Here is a 15,881-nt window from a genome sequence, read left to right on the forward strand (position 1 = left end):
CTTGTGTTCTAGTGCCTTGTGTTCTAGTGCCTTGTGTTCTAATGCCTTGTGTTCTAATGCCTTGTGTTCTAATGCCTTGTGTTCTAGTGCCTTGTGTTTTAGTGCCTTGTGTTCTAGTGCCTTGTGTTCTAGTGCCTTGTGTTCTAATGCCTTGTGTTCTAATGCCTTGTGTTCTAGTGCCTTGTGTTTTAGTGCCTTGTGTTATAATGTCTTGTGTTCTAGTGGCTTGTGTTTTAGTGCCTTGTGTTATAATGTCTTGTGTTATGCCTTGTGTTATAGTGCCTTGTGTTATGCCTTGTGTTCTAGTGCCTTGTGTTCTAGTGCCTTGTGTTCTAGTGCCTTGTGTTCTAGTGCCTTGTGTTCTAATGCCTTGTGTTCTAATGCCTTGTGTTCTAATGCCGTGTGTTCTAATGCCTTGTGTTCTCGTGCCTTGTGTTGATTTCTTGCTATATTATGCGCGTGCATGCATACACACACTCAGACAGACCATCGCAAACACATATACACGTTCACACACATACACACAGATACGCACACCAACACACAGATACTCTCTCACACGTACACACACACTCTCCCTCTCTCTCTCTCTCGCGCTCTCTCTCACTCAGTTGGAGTTCAAAGGAAGAGTGGGCCATTAGTCCTTGTGGAGAGGATAGCTTTTGACTGTAGTTGTGGCCCTCTATCAAATACGATTAAGGGCTGCTATTGACAGGAGCCGCTTGCTGTAATGACCCACGGTGAAAGAGTCTTTTACTTTGATGGCAAGAGAGCGTCGGCTACATTGGACATTTTCTCTTTAAGGGGAAAAAAGCCTCTTTTTTTTCATCTAAAAAGTGTCTTACAAATGCTTTTCCCCCACATCGCCCCGAAGACAATTGGTTCAATTTTGAGAGGGTCCACATTGTATTTCGGTGTCAGCTTTCCATAATGTCTGACTTGGAGAGATGACAGAAATCACAATTAATTGCCGGGGTCTTGTATCAATGGGCGAGATAAGGGAGTTGTTTTTTTGGACACATTGTCATGCATGCGTGACGCATACCAAATGAGGATGTACTGCTGATCTGATGTGCACTGAGTGTACAAAACATTAAGAAAGCCTTCCTAATATTGAGTTGCACCCCTCACCCTTTTTCTCTCAGAAAGCCTCAATTCATCGAGGCATGGACTCGACAAGGTGTGGAAAGCGTTCCACAGGGTTGCTGGTCCATGTTGACTCCAATGCTTCCCACAGTTGTGTCAAGTTGGCTGGATGTCTTTTGGGTAATGGACCAATCTTGATAAACACAGGAAACTGTTGAATGTGAAAACCCATCAGAGTTACAGTTCTTGACACAAACCGGTGCGCCTGCCACCTACTACCGTACCCCATTCAAAGGCACTTAAATCTTTTGTCTTGCCCATTCACCCTCTGAAAGGCACACACACAATTCATGTCTCAATTGTGTCATGGCTTGAAAGTCCTTCTTTAACCCATCTCCTCCCCTTCATCTACACTGATTGAAGTGGATTTAACAAGCGACATCAATAATGGATCATAGCTTTCACCTGGATCCACCTGGTCAGTCTATGTCATGGAAAGAGCAGCTGTTCATAATGTTTTGTATACTCAGTGTATATTTCCACCTTATTGGAATATGAATTGCAACTACGCAAAAGGGCAGTTCGTGTGTGTGTCGTACGTGAGTGTGCATGCATTATTTGCCCATCAGGTGTTGGTCTACATTACCTGCGCATACACACATGTATCGGCGTGTTCTCAAAACTCTGTATGTCGTCATTAGCATGTGAGTGTCAGAATGTATGCGCGTCCACTCTGGATCCACTGACACTTATACAAAACAGCAGGGTGTACAGTCTGAGATGATATGTAATAGTATTGAGTGTGATTAACATTATGCACACAGACAGAAGGCCCTCCCAACTGTATCTGTCCTTGATTAACCAGAACAGATTCAGTGCTTGCACACACTCTTCATACGAGAGACCACCTCTTCTGCCCGTTAGCGGGAGAACGAGACAAGTAGTCTGTCTGTTATCAAAGGAGAGTACACACATAGACAGTGGCCGTGTCCGAATGCCCATACTAGCGTACTACATACTTAAACTGCGTAATATGTACTCGTCATAGCATACAATTTAGCACGTACCGTTTAGTAAAAAGTATGCAGTGTGCCACGGCTGCACTACAGTAGCGGTTCCTAACTGGCTGAGTATGTGGGGTGGCGCCGAGTGCAAGTGGATTTTTCCAAATTCAACAGACATGCATTGTTAATCAGCCTGATAATAGCTCCTTACTAATTCGATTAATTTCTCTAAACACTGAATATAATAGGAATGAAGTTACAGTGCATATGGAACGTATTCAGACCCCTTGACTTTTACTACATTTGGTTACGTTACAGCCTTATTCTAAAATAAATTTAATTGTTTATTTTCCTCATCAATCTACAAACAATACCCCATAATGACAAAGCGAAAATAGATTTTTGGACCATTTTGGCAAATGTATAAAAAAACAGAAAAACCTTATTTACATAAGCATTCAGACCCTTTGCTATGAGACTCCAAATTGAGCTCAGGTGCATCCTGTTTCCATTGATATTCCTTGAGATGTTTCCACAACTTGATTGGAGTCCACCTGTGGTAAATTCAATTGATTGGACATTATTTGGAAAGGCACACACCTGTCTAAATAAGGTCCCACAGTTGACAGTGCAAGTCAGAGCAAAAACCAAGCCATGACGTCAAAGGAATTGTCCGTAGAGCTGCGAGACAGGATTGTGTCAAGGCACAGATCTGGGGAAGGGCACCAAAAATGTCTGCAGCATTGAAGGTCCCCAAGAACACAGTGCCCTCCATCATTCTTAAATGGAAGAAGCTTAGAACCACCAAGACTCTTCCTAGAGCTGGTCACCCGGACAAACAGAGCAATCGGGGGAGAAGGGCCTTAATCAGGGAGGTGACCAAGAACCCGATGGTCACTCTGAAAGAGCTCCAGAGTTCCTCTGTGGAGAAGAGAGAACCTTCCAGAAGAACAACTATCTCTGCAGCACTCCACCAATCAGGCCTTTATGGTAGAGTGGCCAGACAGAAGCCACTCCTTAGTAAAAGGCACATGACATCCCGCTTGGAGTTTGCCAAAAGGCACCTAAAGACTCTCAGACCATGAGAAACAAGATTCTCTGGTCTGATGAAACCAAGATTGAACTCTTTGGCCTGATTGCCAAGCGTCACGTCTGGAGGAAACCTGGCAACATCCCTACAGTGAAGCATGGTGGTGGCAGCATCACACTGTGGGGATGTTCAGAGGCAGGGACTGGGAGACTAGTCAGGATTGAGGGAAAGATGAACGGATTAAAGCACAGAGAGATCCTTGATGAAAACCTGCTCCAGAGAGCTCAGGACCTCAGACTGGGGTAAATGTTAATCTTCCAAAAGGACAACGACCCTAATCACACAGCCAAGACAACGCAGGAGTGGCTTCAGTAAACCTGTTTTTGATTTGTTATGATGGGGTATTGTGTGTAGATTGATGGGGGGAAAAACAATTTAATACATTTTAGGATAAGGCTGTAACGTAACAGATTGTGGTATTAAAATGATATTCACAAAATACTCTCTAATGTCAAAGTGGAAGTAAAATTCTAACATTTGGTAAAGCATTTATGAAAAATAAAACACTAATATACCTTGATTACATAAGTAATCAACCCCATGAGTCAATACCATTGGCAGCTATTACAGCTGTGAATCTTTCTGGGTAAGTCTCTAATAGCTTTGCGCACCTGGATGGTGCATCATTTGCCCATTATTCTTTATAAAATTCTTCAAGCTCTGTCAAGTTGGTTGTTGATCATTGCTAGACAGCCATTTTCCTGTCTTGCCATAGATTTTCAAGCCGATTTCAGTCAAAACTGTAACTAGGCTACTCAGGAACATTCAATCTCATTTTGGTAAGCAACTCCAGTGTATATTTGCCCTTGTGTTTGAGGTTATTGTCCTGCTGAAAGGTGAATTTGTCTGCCAGTGTTTGCTGGAAAGCTGATTGAACCAGGTTTTTCTCTAGGATTTCACCTGTGCTTAGATCTATTCTGTTTCTTTTTATCATAAAGTTCCCTAGTCCTTGCTTATGATCATCATACCGATGACAGACATACCAATAACCCTCATACTTGAAAATATTAAGAGTGGTACTCAGTGATGTGTTGTGTTGTATTTGCCTCAAACATAACGCTTCGTATTCAGGACATGAAGTAAATTTCTTAGCCACATTTTTTGCAGTTTTACTTTAGTGACTTATTGCAAACAGAATGCATGTTTTGGAATATATTTATTCTGTACAGGCTTCCTTCTTTTCACTTTGTCATTTGGGTTAGTATTGTGGAACAACTACAATGTTGTTGATCCATCCTCAGTTTTCTCCTATCACAGCCATTAAACTCTGTAACTGTTTTAACGACACTATTGGTAAAATCCCTGAGCGGTTTCCTTCCTCTACGGCAACTGAGTTAGGAAGGACGCCTGTATCTTTGTAGTGATTGGGTTTATTTTATAAACCATCCAAAGTGTAATTAATAACTTCACCATGCTCAAAGGGATATTCAATGTCTGCTTTTTTTTGTTTGTTTTACTTATCCACCAATAGGTGCCCTTCTTTGCGAAGCATTGGAAATCCTCCCTGGTCTTTGTGGTTCAATCTGTGTTTGAAATTCTCTGCCCGACTGAGGGACCTTACAGATAATTGTATGCGTGGGGTACAGAGATGAGGTAGTAATTCACAAATCATGTTAATCACTATTATTGCATGCAGACTGAGTTCATGCAACTTATTAGGCGACTTGTTAAGCACATTTTTACTACTGAACTTCTTTAGGCTTACCATGACAAAGAGGTTGAATACTTATTGACTCAAGACCTTTCAGTTTTTTATTTGCACTTAATTTGTAAACATTTTGAAAAACATAATTCCACTTTGACATAATGGGTTATTGTGTGTAGGCCAGTGACAAAATATCTGAATATGATCAATTTTAAATTCAGGCTGTAACACATCAAAATGTGAAAAAAGTCAAAGGTTGTGAATACTTTCTGAAGTCACTGTATACCGTAGCCCAAAAGCCCATATATGCTATTTAAAAAGGACTGCGGAAGGGAACAGATCATTTGGTTCCATTTCAACATATTTATTAGTGAAACCAAAGTGTTGTAATATATATACAGTTGAAGTCTGAAGTTTACATACACTTAGGTTTAAAACTCGTTTTTCAGCCACTCCGCAAATTTCTTGTCAACATACTATAGTTTTGGCAAGTCGGTTAGGACATCTACTTCGTGCATGACACAAGTAATTTTTCCAACAATTGTTTACAGACAGACTATTTCACTTATAATTCACTGTATCACAATTCCAGTGGGTCAGAAGTTTACATACACTAAGTTGACTGTGCCTTTAAACAGCTTGGAAAATTCCAGAAAATGATGTCATGGCTTTAGAAGCTTCTGATAGGCTAATTGACATCATTTGAGTCGGAGGTTTACCTGTGGATGTATTTCAAAGCCTACCTTCAAACTCAGTGCCTCTTTGCTTGCCATCATGGGAAAATCAAAAGAAATCAGCAAAGACCTCAGAATTTTTTTTGTAGACCTCCACAAATCTGGTTCATCCTTGGGAGCAATTTACAAAAGCCTGAAGGTACCATGTTCATCTGTTCAAACAATAGTACGCAAGTATAAACACCATGGGACCATGAGGCCGTCATACCGCTCAGGAAGGAGATGCGTTCTGTCTTCTAGAGATGAACGTACTTTGATGCGAAAAGTGTAAATCAATTCCAGAACAATATCAAAGGACCTTGTGAAGATGCTGGAGGAAACAGGTACAAAATTATCTATATCCACAGTAAAACGAGTCCTATATCGACATAACCTGAAAGGCCGCTCAGCAAGGAAGAAGCCACTGCTCCAAAATTGCCATAAAAAAGCCAGACTACAGTTTGCAACTGCATATGGGAACTAAGATCATACTTTTTGGAGAAATGTCCTCTGGTCTGATGAAACAAAAATAGAACTGTTTGGCCATAATGACCATTGTTAGATTTGGAGGAGAAAGAGGGAGGTTTGCAAGCCGAAGAACACCATCCCAACCATGACGCACGGGGCATGGCAGCATTATGTGGGGGTGCTTTGCTGCAGGAGGGACTGGTGCACTTCACAAAATAGATGGCATCATGAGGTGGGAAAATGTTGTGGATATTTTGAAGCAACATCTCAAGACATCAGTCAGGAAGTTAAAGCTTGGTCGTAAATGGGTCTTCCAAATGAACAATGACCCCAAGCATACTTACAAAGTTGTGGCAAAATGGCTTAAGGACAACAAAGTCGAGGTATTGGAGGGGCCATCACAAAGCCCTGACCTCAATCCCATAGAAAATTTGTGGGCAGAACTGAAAAAGCATGTGCAAGCAAGGAGGCCTACAAACCTGACTCAGTTACACCAGCTCGGTCAGGAGGAATGGGCCAAAATTCACCCAACTTATTGTGGGAAGCTTGTGGAAACGTTTGACCCAAGTTAAACAATTTAAAGGCAATGCTACCAAATACTAATTGAGTGTATGTAAACTTCTGACCCACTGGGATTGTGATGAAAGAAATAAAAGCTGAAATAAATAATTCTCCATAATATTATTCTGACATTTCACATTCTTAAAATAAAGTGGTGATCCTAACTGACCTAAGACATGGAATTTCTACTAGGATTAAATGTCAGGAGTTGTGAAAAACTGAGTTTAAATGTATTTGGCTAAGGTGTATGTAAACTTCCGACTTGAACTGTACATTAAATCAAATAGCCAAGTACACCAAAACCTTTGAAATGTTCAAATCAAAAGGCTAGGCCTATTGGACAGAAAAATGTTGACAGTCAGGTGCATCACAAATTCAGAACAGCTGGACAGCAACATAATAAACTAAAGCACTGATCATTGGAAACGATTTCAAAATGAATGCTAAGACTTGATCCATAAATTCAATAATTAAATAGGTAGTCTAGTCTACAAACTAAAACAATCCATGTGTTCAAATCAAAAGACCTGATTAACATGGCATGAATAACACAGCCACATCCCGAGTCCCCGGTGCAAACACACATTCAGAAATCAAATGATGGTTTAATATTTACTTTGAAAGCTCTAACAAAGGCCAAGAGAACAGGAAACACTTCTCAATGACAAAACAGAAATCACCCTAAAAAATGAAGAAAACACTTGTGATTTCAAACATGTAGACTACGATGCAATACTTGTGATCATTTTAAAGAGAACAAAAACGACTTAGCCTACTGTTGAACACCACCACCGAAACGTTGCTGTTTGGCATTGTCCCAATGACGTAGAGTAGTTTGGTTGTTTGGCTACTTGAACAGAACAAGGGCCCATGGCTCACAGCCCACCTCTTCCAATGCATTGGGGAAAAGTGAGCATGTAATTGTACTAGATGAAGAGCTAAGATGAGTATAACATCCTGGCATTTAAAACAGAATTGATTGTCGAAAATCCACATAGGCCTGCCGCCTACCATGAAACACTATATTTTTGCATACTGAGAATGCATCTTGCGCGATTGCTTAAGTATGCCGGTCTCACAGTTATTGACCGTTAATTACCATAAACAAGTTTAGCAAGTCAAGGCCTCCACGCATACAATTTGCATTCAAGCCGCTGATGTGCGTCTTTGGCACATGTACATTTAAAGTCTGATAAATCAATTTAATATACACCATCACAAAAAATCCATGATTTATTTTTGTCAGGTCTAAAGAAACATATGAATGTATTATAGAAGAACAGAATATGAGTTGACCTACTGTATGTCATCCGGCTATGCTCCATGCCATAGGCTGTAGGCTTGTTCATTTAGCTGACAAGATATAAATCCCATGCCATTATTTTATATTATATGATTTTATAGTAAGAAGAATATCATTGAAGTGGCTATGTTGAGCATAACACATGATACTTCGAAACTGCTCCTAAAAGTGATAATTTGAAACAGGTCTTATATGCTAGAATTAAAGTTACTTTGAAACTGTCACGGTTTTCTAAATTAGAACCCAGAAGCAGACCAGGACAAGGAGAGTAAGACAAAGGTGAGTATTTATTTACAAGTTTAAACGTAGAGGTAGAATGATCCAGGTGGCGGAGCGGGCAGAGGAGGTGAGTTGATGGGAGTGAATAGGCAGATCCAAGGGAGTAACAGAAGCCACCGACGACCAGGCAGGAATGGGGTGAGTGTTCCGGGTGAATGACTGTAGACAGAACAAACAGAGGTAAGTTCAAGGCAAGCAAGACGTACAAAACAACAAAACAAACTCTATCAAACTGGAGGCTGATACGCTGGCACAACATACTGTTCATGGCTAACGATCCGGCAGGGAATGGATGTCAGGTCAGAGCTTATGAAGTGGAGGGGTGATGATCAGGACCAGGTGTGCAGATAGCTGATGGGATACAGGTGCGGGTAATCAGAGATCTCCCAACTAGCTACGTCGCCCGGCAACCAGACAGGGTGCGTTCCAGGACACCGGAAAAACACTCCAGGACAGAACACAGGCAAAAACAGACTCAGGAAGCGGGATTCGTGACAGAAACTTTAGTTGTGAATGATACAAATCTTAGAATGTCTTAGAAATCGAAACATATATGGGCTGCATGATGCCCTATAGGCTATTGATGATTTGAGAAAGTCTTATAAAAAGCTTGCACTCCATTCCTTGGCTCAGGCTGCACAACTGTTCTGTCATCACATCATCATATTTTCACCCATCAGACTATTCTCAATATAATATTGTCTTCACTGATGTGTCGATTTAGAATGACCCATTATCAAATGGGCAGGAACAGTGGCAGGGGAAAAAAGACATGTATTCCATATGCGCTCGAATAACAGAATGGCGGCCGCGTGCTGTCCCACCGGTACGTTTTTCAATGATGCTGGATAGGCTACTTGGGTTTTATAGCTGAGTTGTACTTAATATGAGCAGCTGAGGAATAAATATAACAAGACTTATTTCACTCCACACATCAACCACTGTTTGACAGACTATCCTCCTCCAGTGAATTTCAGAGAAATTTAAATGGTGAAACATTTAAAAAGTTATCCTTTTTAGATAAGACTATACTAAATATATTCACATCACCAAATAATTGATTAAAACACACTGTTTTGCAGTATCCTCAGCAGCACTCTGTAGGGTAGCATCATTGTGTAGCCAGAGGACAGCTAGCTTCCGTCTTCCTCTGAGTACATTGACTTCAATAAAAACCCTAGGAGGCTCATGGTTCTCACCCCCTTCCATAGACTTACACAGTAATTATGACAACTTCCGGAGGACGTCCTCCAACCTATCAGAGCTCTTGCAGCATGAACTGACATGTCATCCACCCAATCAAAGGAACAGATAATTAATCTAGTACTGAAAGCATTAGCTACGGCTAGCTAGCACTGCAGTGCATAAAATGTGGTGAGTAGTTGACTAAAAGAGAGAGAAATACAATAGTTGAACAGTTTTGAATAAATACAATTCTTAAAAATTGAAGTAGAAGCAAGAGAGAGCTAGAAAGCTATATTTAATATTTTCACTTTCACCTAGTTAGAAAATGCAGCTAGCTAGCTAGTTTAGCCTACTCAAACACCCAGCTCAAACAGAGGGATGCTATGTTAGCTAGCTGGTTATGACTATCCAACACAACACTGGAACCCTTCCAAGTCAAGACAAGCTTTTTGTTTTACTAATTTATTGCCACAGAGGCCAGCCGGTGTAACTTCTAAACTGTTTACTGAAATGCTTACTGACTGTACACTGTAACGTTACTGCATGATTGTAGCGGGTTTACTAATGCGTTAGTACTATGTTTACTATGACATTACTTTTGCTAATATGGTGACAATGATATAGGCTGTGTGTAGCAGTTATGATATGGTTTGGCTTGGAAAGGTTTTTTTGTGTGGTACAGCTGATGTGTTGTGCATTGAAGTCCACAAGCGAAGGGAAAAGGTGGGAGGAGGAGAGCACATAGATGCGATAAGGAATACAACGTGGCTGCTATGAAAGTGAACTGTGTTTACGTGTGATCGGGGGTGTATTCCGCCGTTTCTGAAAGGGAAGCAAACGGAACAAAACGGGGATAAACATACCAATAGAAACTCCAATAGTCCAATGGAAACTCTCGTTTGCATCTGTTGGACTAAAGATTACACCCTAGATCAGATAGATAAAGGCAAGAGTGTGCAAGGCGGTATTGAATGTGTCACTGTCTGCCCATGTGTCACTGTCTGTCACCTCACATTTTTATCTCAACCTGTGTACCTACTTTGTACATTTTCATTCATAGGCTAGGTTGTAGCAACCTCATGATGAGTATAGGGAAAATTCAAGTATCATGTAGTAGCCTAAACCTATCAATGTTACATTGAACTGGGTGAATGGAATATGAATGACAGTCATCCAATATGCTGTAATAGAAATAAGGCCAAGCTCATGAAAAACAAATCGTCCTCCCTCATCTTAAACTGCACCGACCGCCACTGTTTGAGGAGCATGCTCTCATTGCGCAACAGGTGATATTCCGCCCAAACTCTGTATGCCATGGGCTCTCCAACCCTGTTCCTGCAGCTACCCAGTACTCTGTATGCCATGGGCTCTCCAACCCTGTTCCTGCAGCTACCCAGTACTCTGTATGCCATGGGCTCTCCAACCCTGTTCCTGCAGCTACCCAGTACTCTGTATGCCATGGGCTCTCCAACCCTGTTCCTGCAGCTACCCAGTGCTTCCTTTGGTAAACCAAGTGAAATCTGTTCAGGAACATTGATAGTAACATGTTTTCGCAAGGAAACGTATTTCACTAAACTGTTGACAGCCCCTCTGCGCACTTGAGAAATGAATAAAGGAGAGAGAGGAGGAGATAGAAACACATGCTGGTGATATATTTTGTAGCTAAAGGTAATGTGTCAACCTATTAATTATGAAAATATTTAAAAAATCCCTATTACTAGGCTATTCAAAATAATTTACAACTACATTATAATTGTAAGCTAACTGTAAGCCGCCCTGCACAATCAATGAACCAACAACATTGCCTAGGGCTATTCATTCTCTCCCAGACTCGTGGATTACATTTTGGAGCATAACAAAGTAAGCCAGTCCATCCAGTACACATAATAATACAGTCCACACTCAAAGGCTAGACCAATTATGTACCAAGACATCTTACATCAGTTTGATGTTTTTCTGCCATGCATAATATGTAGGCTATATATTGTATAACAGCACAATCATTATTTTCATTCAGGTCTTTTTCAGGCTTGGACTCATAAGCCAATGCATAAGTTCTAATATGCATATGGTTGTTTTGAATGAATCATCACCTTAGAAAGCATTGTCCATTTCGTTGTGATAGGCTTTGAAACAACATCCACAACGACCGTGTTCTACACTCAGTTTCAACCTGCTTTTCAACTTCTCTCTTCAAATTGATCACATTGAGGTGAGTTTTAAAAGCATGATACTGTTTTGATGATAAGTGTTTGATGTGATTTTTGATTACATTTGCATTGATGTCAGTGTGGTTAGATGGACAATAGAGCCCTGAGTACCAGGCCATTAGCGACCTAATAGTCATTAGGGTACTACCAACGCATGTCCTGAGTGCATTAGAGGAGATTACCATGACTCAACGTTCACATGGAATTCTACTGCGGTCATGACTCATGACTGCTGGTGTGGCGGTAATACGGTCACCACAACAGCCCTAGGTGCAGCAACATATAGAAAATTGAAGATAGAAAATGTTGTGTTACAAGCTCATTTAAACCGGCTGAAGCATAGAAGGCTTGGCTGTTGAAGATAGAAATGACATGTGTAGAGCTGTCATGTAATGCATTGAGCTGTCATGTTATGTATTGAGCTGTCATGTAATGCATTGAGCTGTCATGTAATGCATTGAGCTGTCATGTTATGTATTGAGCTGTCATGTTATGTATTGAGCTGTCATGTAATGCATTGAGCTGTCATGTAATGCATTGAGCTGTCATGTTATGTATTGAGCTGTCATGTTATGGATTGAGCTGACATGTTATGTATTGAGCTGACACGTTATGTATTGAGCTGACACGTTATGTATTGAGCTGACACGTTATATATTGAGCTGACACGTTATATATTGAGCTGTCATGTTATGTATTGAGCTGCCACGTTATATATTGAGCTGACATGTTATGGATTGAGCTGACATGTTATATATTGAGCTGACATGTTATGTATTGAGCTGTCATGAAATGTATTGAGCTGTCATGTTACAGTGGGGCAAAAAGGTATTTAGTCAGCCACCAATTGTGCAAATTCTCCCACTTAAAAAGATGAGAGAGGCCTGTAATTTCCATCATAGGTACACTTCAACTATGACAGACAAAATGAGAAAAAAAATCCAGAAAATCACATTGTAGGATTTTTTATGAATTTATTTGCAAATTATGGTGGAAAATAAGTATTTGGTCAATAACAAAAGTTTATCTCAATACTTTGTTATATACCCTTTGTTGGCAATGACAGAGGTCAAATGTTTTCTGTAAGTCTTCACAAGGTTTTCACACACTGTTGCTGGTATTTTGGCCCATTCCTCCATGCAGATCTCCTCTAGAGCAGTGATGTTTTGGGGCTGTTGCTGGGCAACACGGACTTTCAACTCCCTCCAAAGATTTTCTATGGGGTTGAGATCTGGAGACTGGCTAGGCCACTCCAGGACCTTGAAATGCTTCTTACAAAGCCACTCCTTCGTTGCCCGGGCGGTGTGTTTGGGATCATTGTCATGCTAAAAGACCCAGCCACGTTTCATCTTCAATGCCCTTGCTGATGGAAGGAGGTTTTCACTCAAAATCTCACGATACATGGCCCCATTCATTCTTTCCTTTACACGGATCAGTCATCCTGGTCCCTTTGCAGAAAAACAGCCCCAAAGCATGATGTTTCCAACCCCATGCTTCACAGTAGGTATGGTGTTCTTTGGATGCAACTCAGCATTCTTTGTCCTTCAAACACGACGAGTTGAGTTTTTACCAAAAAGTTATATTTTGGTTTCATCTGACCATATGACATTCTCCCAATCTTCTTCTGGATCATCCAAATGCTCTCTAGCTAACTTCAGACAGGCCTGGACATGTACTGGCTTAAGCAGGGGGACACGTCTGGCACTGCAGGATTTGAGTCCCTGGCGGTGTAGTGTGTTACTGATGGTAGGCTTTGTTACTTTGGTCCCAGCTCTCTGCAGGTCATTCACTAGGTCCCCCCGTGTGGTTCTGGGATTTTTGCTCACCGTTCTTGTGATCATTTTGACACCACGGGGTGAGATCTTGCGTGGAGCCCCAGATCGAGGGAGATTATCAGTGGTCTTGTATGTCTTCCATTTCCTAATAATTGCTCCCACAGTTGATTTCTTCAAACCAAGCTGCTTACCTATTGCAGATTCAGTCTTCCCAGCCTGGTGCAGGTCTACAATTTTGTTTCTGGTATCCTTTGACAGCTCTTTGGTCTTGGGCATAGTGGAGTTTGGAGTGTGACTGTTTGAGGTTGTGGACAGGTGTCTTTTATACTGATAACAAGTTCAAACAGGTGCCATTAATACAGGTAACGAGTGGAGGACAGAGGAGCCTCTTAAAGAAGAAGTTACAGGTCTGTGAGAGCCAGAAATCTTGCTTGTTTGTAGGTGACCAAATACTTATTTTCCACCATAATTTGCAAATAAATTCATTAAAAATCCTACAATGTGATTTTCTGGATTTTTTCCCCTCATTTTGTCTGTCATAGTTGAAGTGTACCTGTGATGAAAGTTACAGGCCTCTCTTATCTTTTTAAGTGGGATAACTTGCACAATTGGTGGCTGACTAAATACTTTTTTGCCCCACTGTATATATTGAGCTGACATGTTATGTATTGAGCTGTCATGTTATATATATACACTACCGTTCAGAAGTTTGGGGTCACTTAGAAATGTTCTTGTTTTAAAAATAAAATAAAAAAATGTGTCCATTAAAATAACATCAAATTGATCAGAAATACAGTGTAAGCATTGTTAGTGTTGTAAATGACTATTGTATCTGGAAACGTCGGATTTTTTATGGAATATCTACATAGGTGTACAGATGCCCATTATCAGCAACCATCACTCCTGTGTTCCAATGGCACGTTGTGTTAGCTAATCCAAGTTTATAATTTTAAAAGGCTAATTGATCATTAGAAAACCCTTTAGCAATTATGTTAGCATAGCTGAAAACTGTTGCTCTGATTAAAGAAGCAATAAAACTGGCCTTCTATAGACTAGTTGAGTATCTGGAGCATCAGCATTTGTGGGTTCGATTACAGGCTCAAAATGGCCAGAAACGAATAACTTTCTTCTGAAACTCATCAGTCTATTCTTTTTCTGAGAAATGAAGGCTATTCCATGCGGGAAATTGCCAAGAAACTGAAGATCTCGTACAACACTGTGTACTACTCCCTTCACAGAACAATGCAAACTGGCTCTAACCAGAATAAAAAGAGGAGAGGGAGGCCCCGGTGCACAACTGAGCAAGAGGACAATTACATTAGAGTGTCCTCAACTGGCAGGTTAATTAAATAGTACCCGCAAAACATCCGTCTCAACGTCAACAGTGAAGAGGCGACTCCGGGATGCTGGCCTTCTAGGCAGAGTTCCTCTGTCCAGTGTCTGTGTTCTTTTGCCCATTTTAATATTTTCTTTTTATTGGCCAGTCTGAGATATGACTTTTTCTTTGCAACTCGAGATCTTGTGAAAATGACAATTGATGACAGAACGCCTACTTGAACATTCACAGAGGGAGTTTGAGGAGGTCAAGAACTGTTGATACTGCTTTGAGAAAGTCAAGAACAGTTAAGAGTGCTTTGTAGTTGCAAGTTCAGGCCAGTACACCTGGATAAGCAGTTGTAAACAAACACGGATTTTGTAAACAACAAGGCTATTGTTGTGTCCAGACCTTTGAGAGGTAGACAACAATGCAACCACAAAAAACAACTACAAACTTAACTGTCAACTTCCCTTCAGTCCCCCTCAGTTCCCGCATCCTGTCAAAAACTATTTAGCCATGAGGAGTTACAACGTGCACAATGTGTTCCAACACAACACTGTGGTCAGTCCATAGTTCCTCTCCTAGAGATCACATTAAAGGACATCTGCTCTCATCGGGATAGCCTCCGTCAGCGCCGTGACGGGACTGCCGATCTCTGCTAGCAGAATCCCAGGGAATAGAGATAAGGGAACAGATAGCAGTGCCAGCTTACATTACACCTGGTCGGACCAAGCCTATGGATGCAATTAACATAAACTGATGCCAGCTCATAAACCACGCGTGTCACGAATGAGAATACACCTCCGAGTCCCCAGTGGAGAGAAGGGGGAAGAGGGTGTTGAGTTGGAAGGGGCGGGGGAGAGGGGAGGTGCAGTGACACCCCTATCTCTGCTCTGTTCCATTAATGCCGAAATATGAATTTCTGCGTGTTTTGCCGGGACATCGCAGGGATGTGGAGGGTCTCCTCTGGCAGGCCTTGGCCCGATAAGAGACTCTGCAGAGCGACAGTCAGTTGTCAAAAGTGCCGATGCATGAACCAGTTCGCAGCATCAGCCACAACAAAATGGCTCCCCTTATCTCTTGACTGTGCTGTCTGGAGAGCTATGTCTCCTCCTCTTGTCTCTCATACTACTTTCTATCCCTCCGTCTTTCTATCCCTCTGCCTTTTATCAAACTCCCTCCCGCTCTCTGCAAACAGACCTCGTCTGTTGACACAGTAATGGGCAGATGGGTCTCTTTATCGA

The sequence above is a fragment of the Salvelinus namaycush genome, chromosome 38 (assembly GCF_016432855.1).
Source record: "Salvelinus namaycush isolate Seneca chromosome 38, SaNama_1.0, whole genome shotgun sequence".
Lineage (NCBI taxonomy): Eukaryota > Metazoa > Chordata > Actinopteri > Salmoniformes > Salmonidae > Salvelinus > Salvelinus namaycush.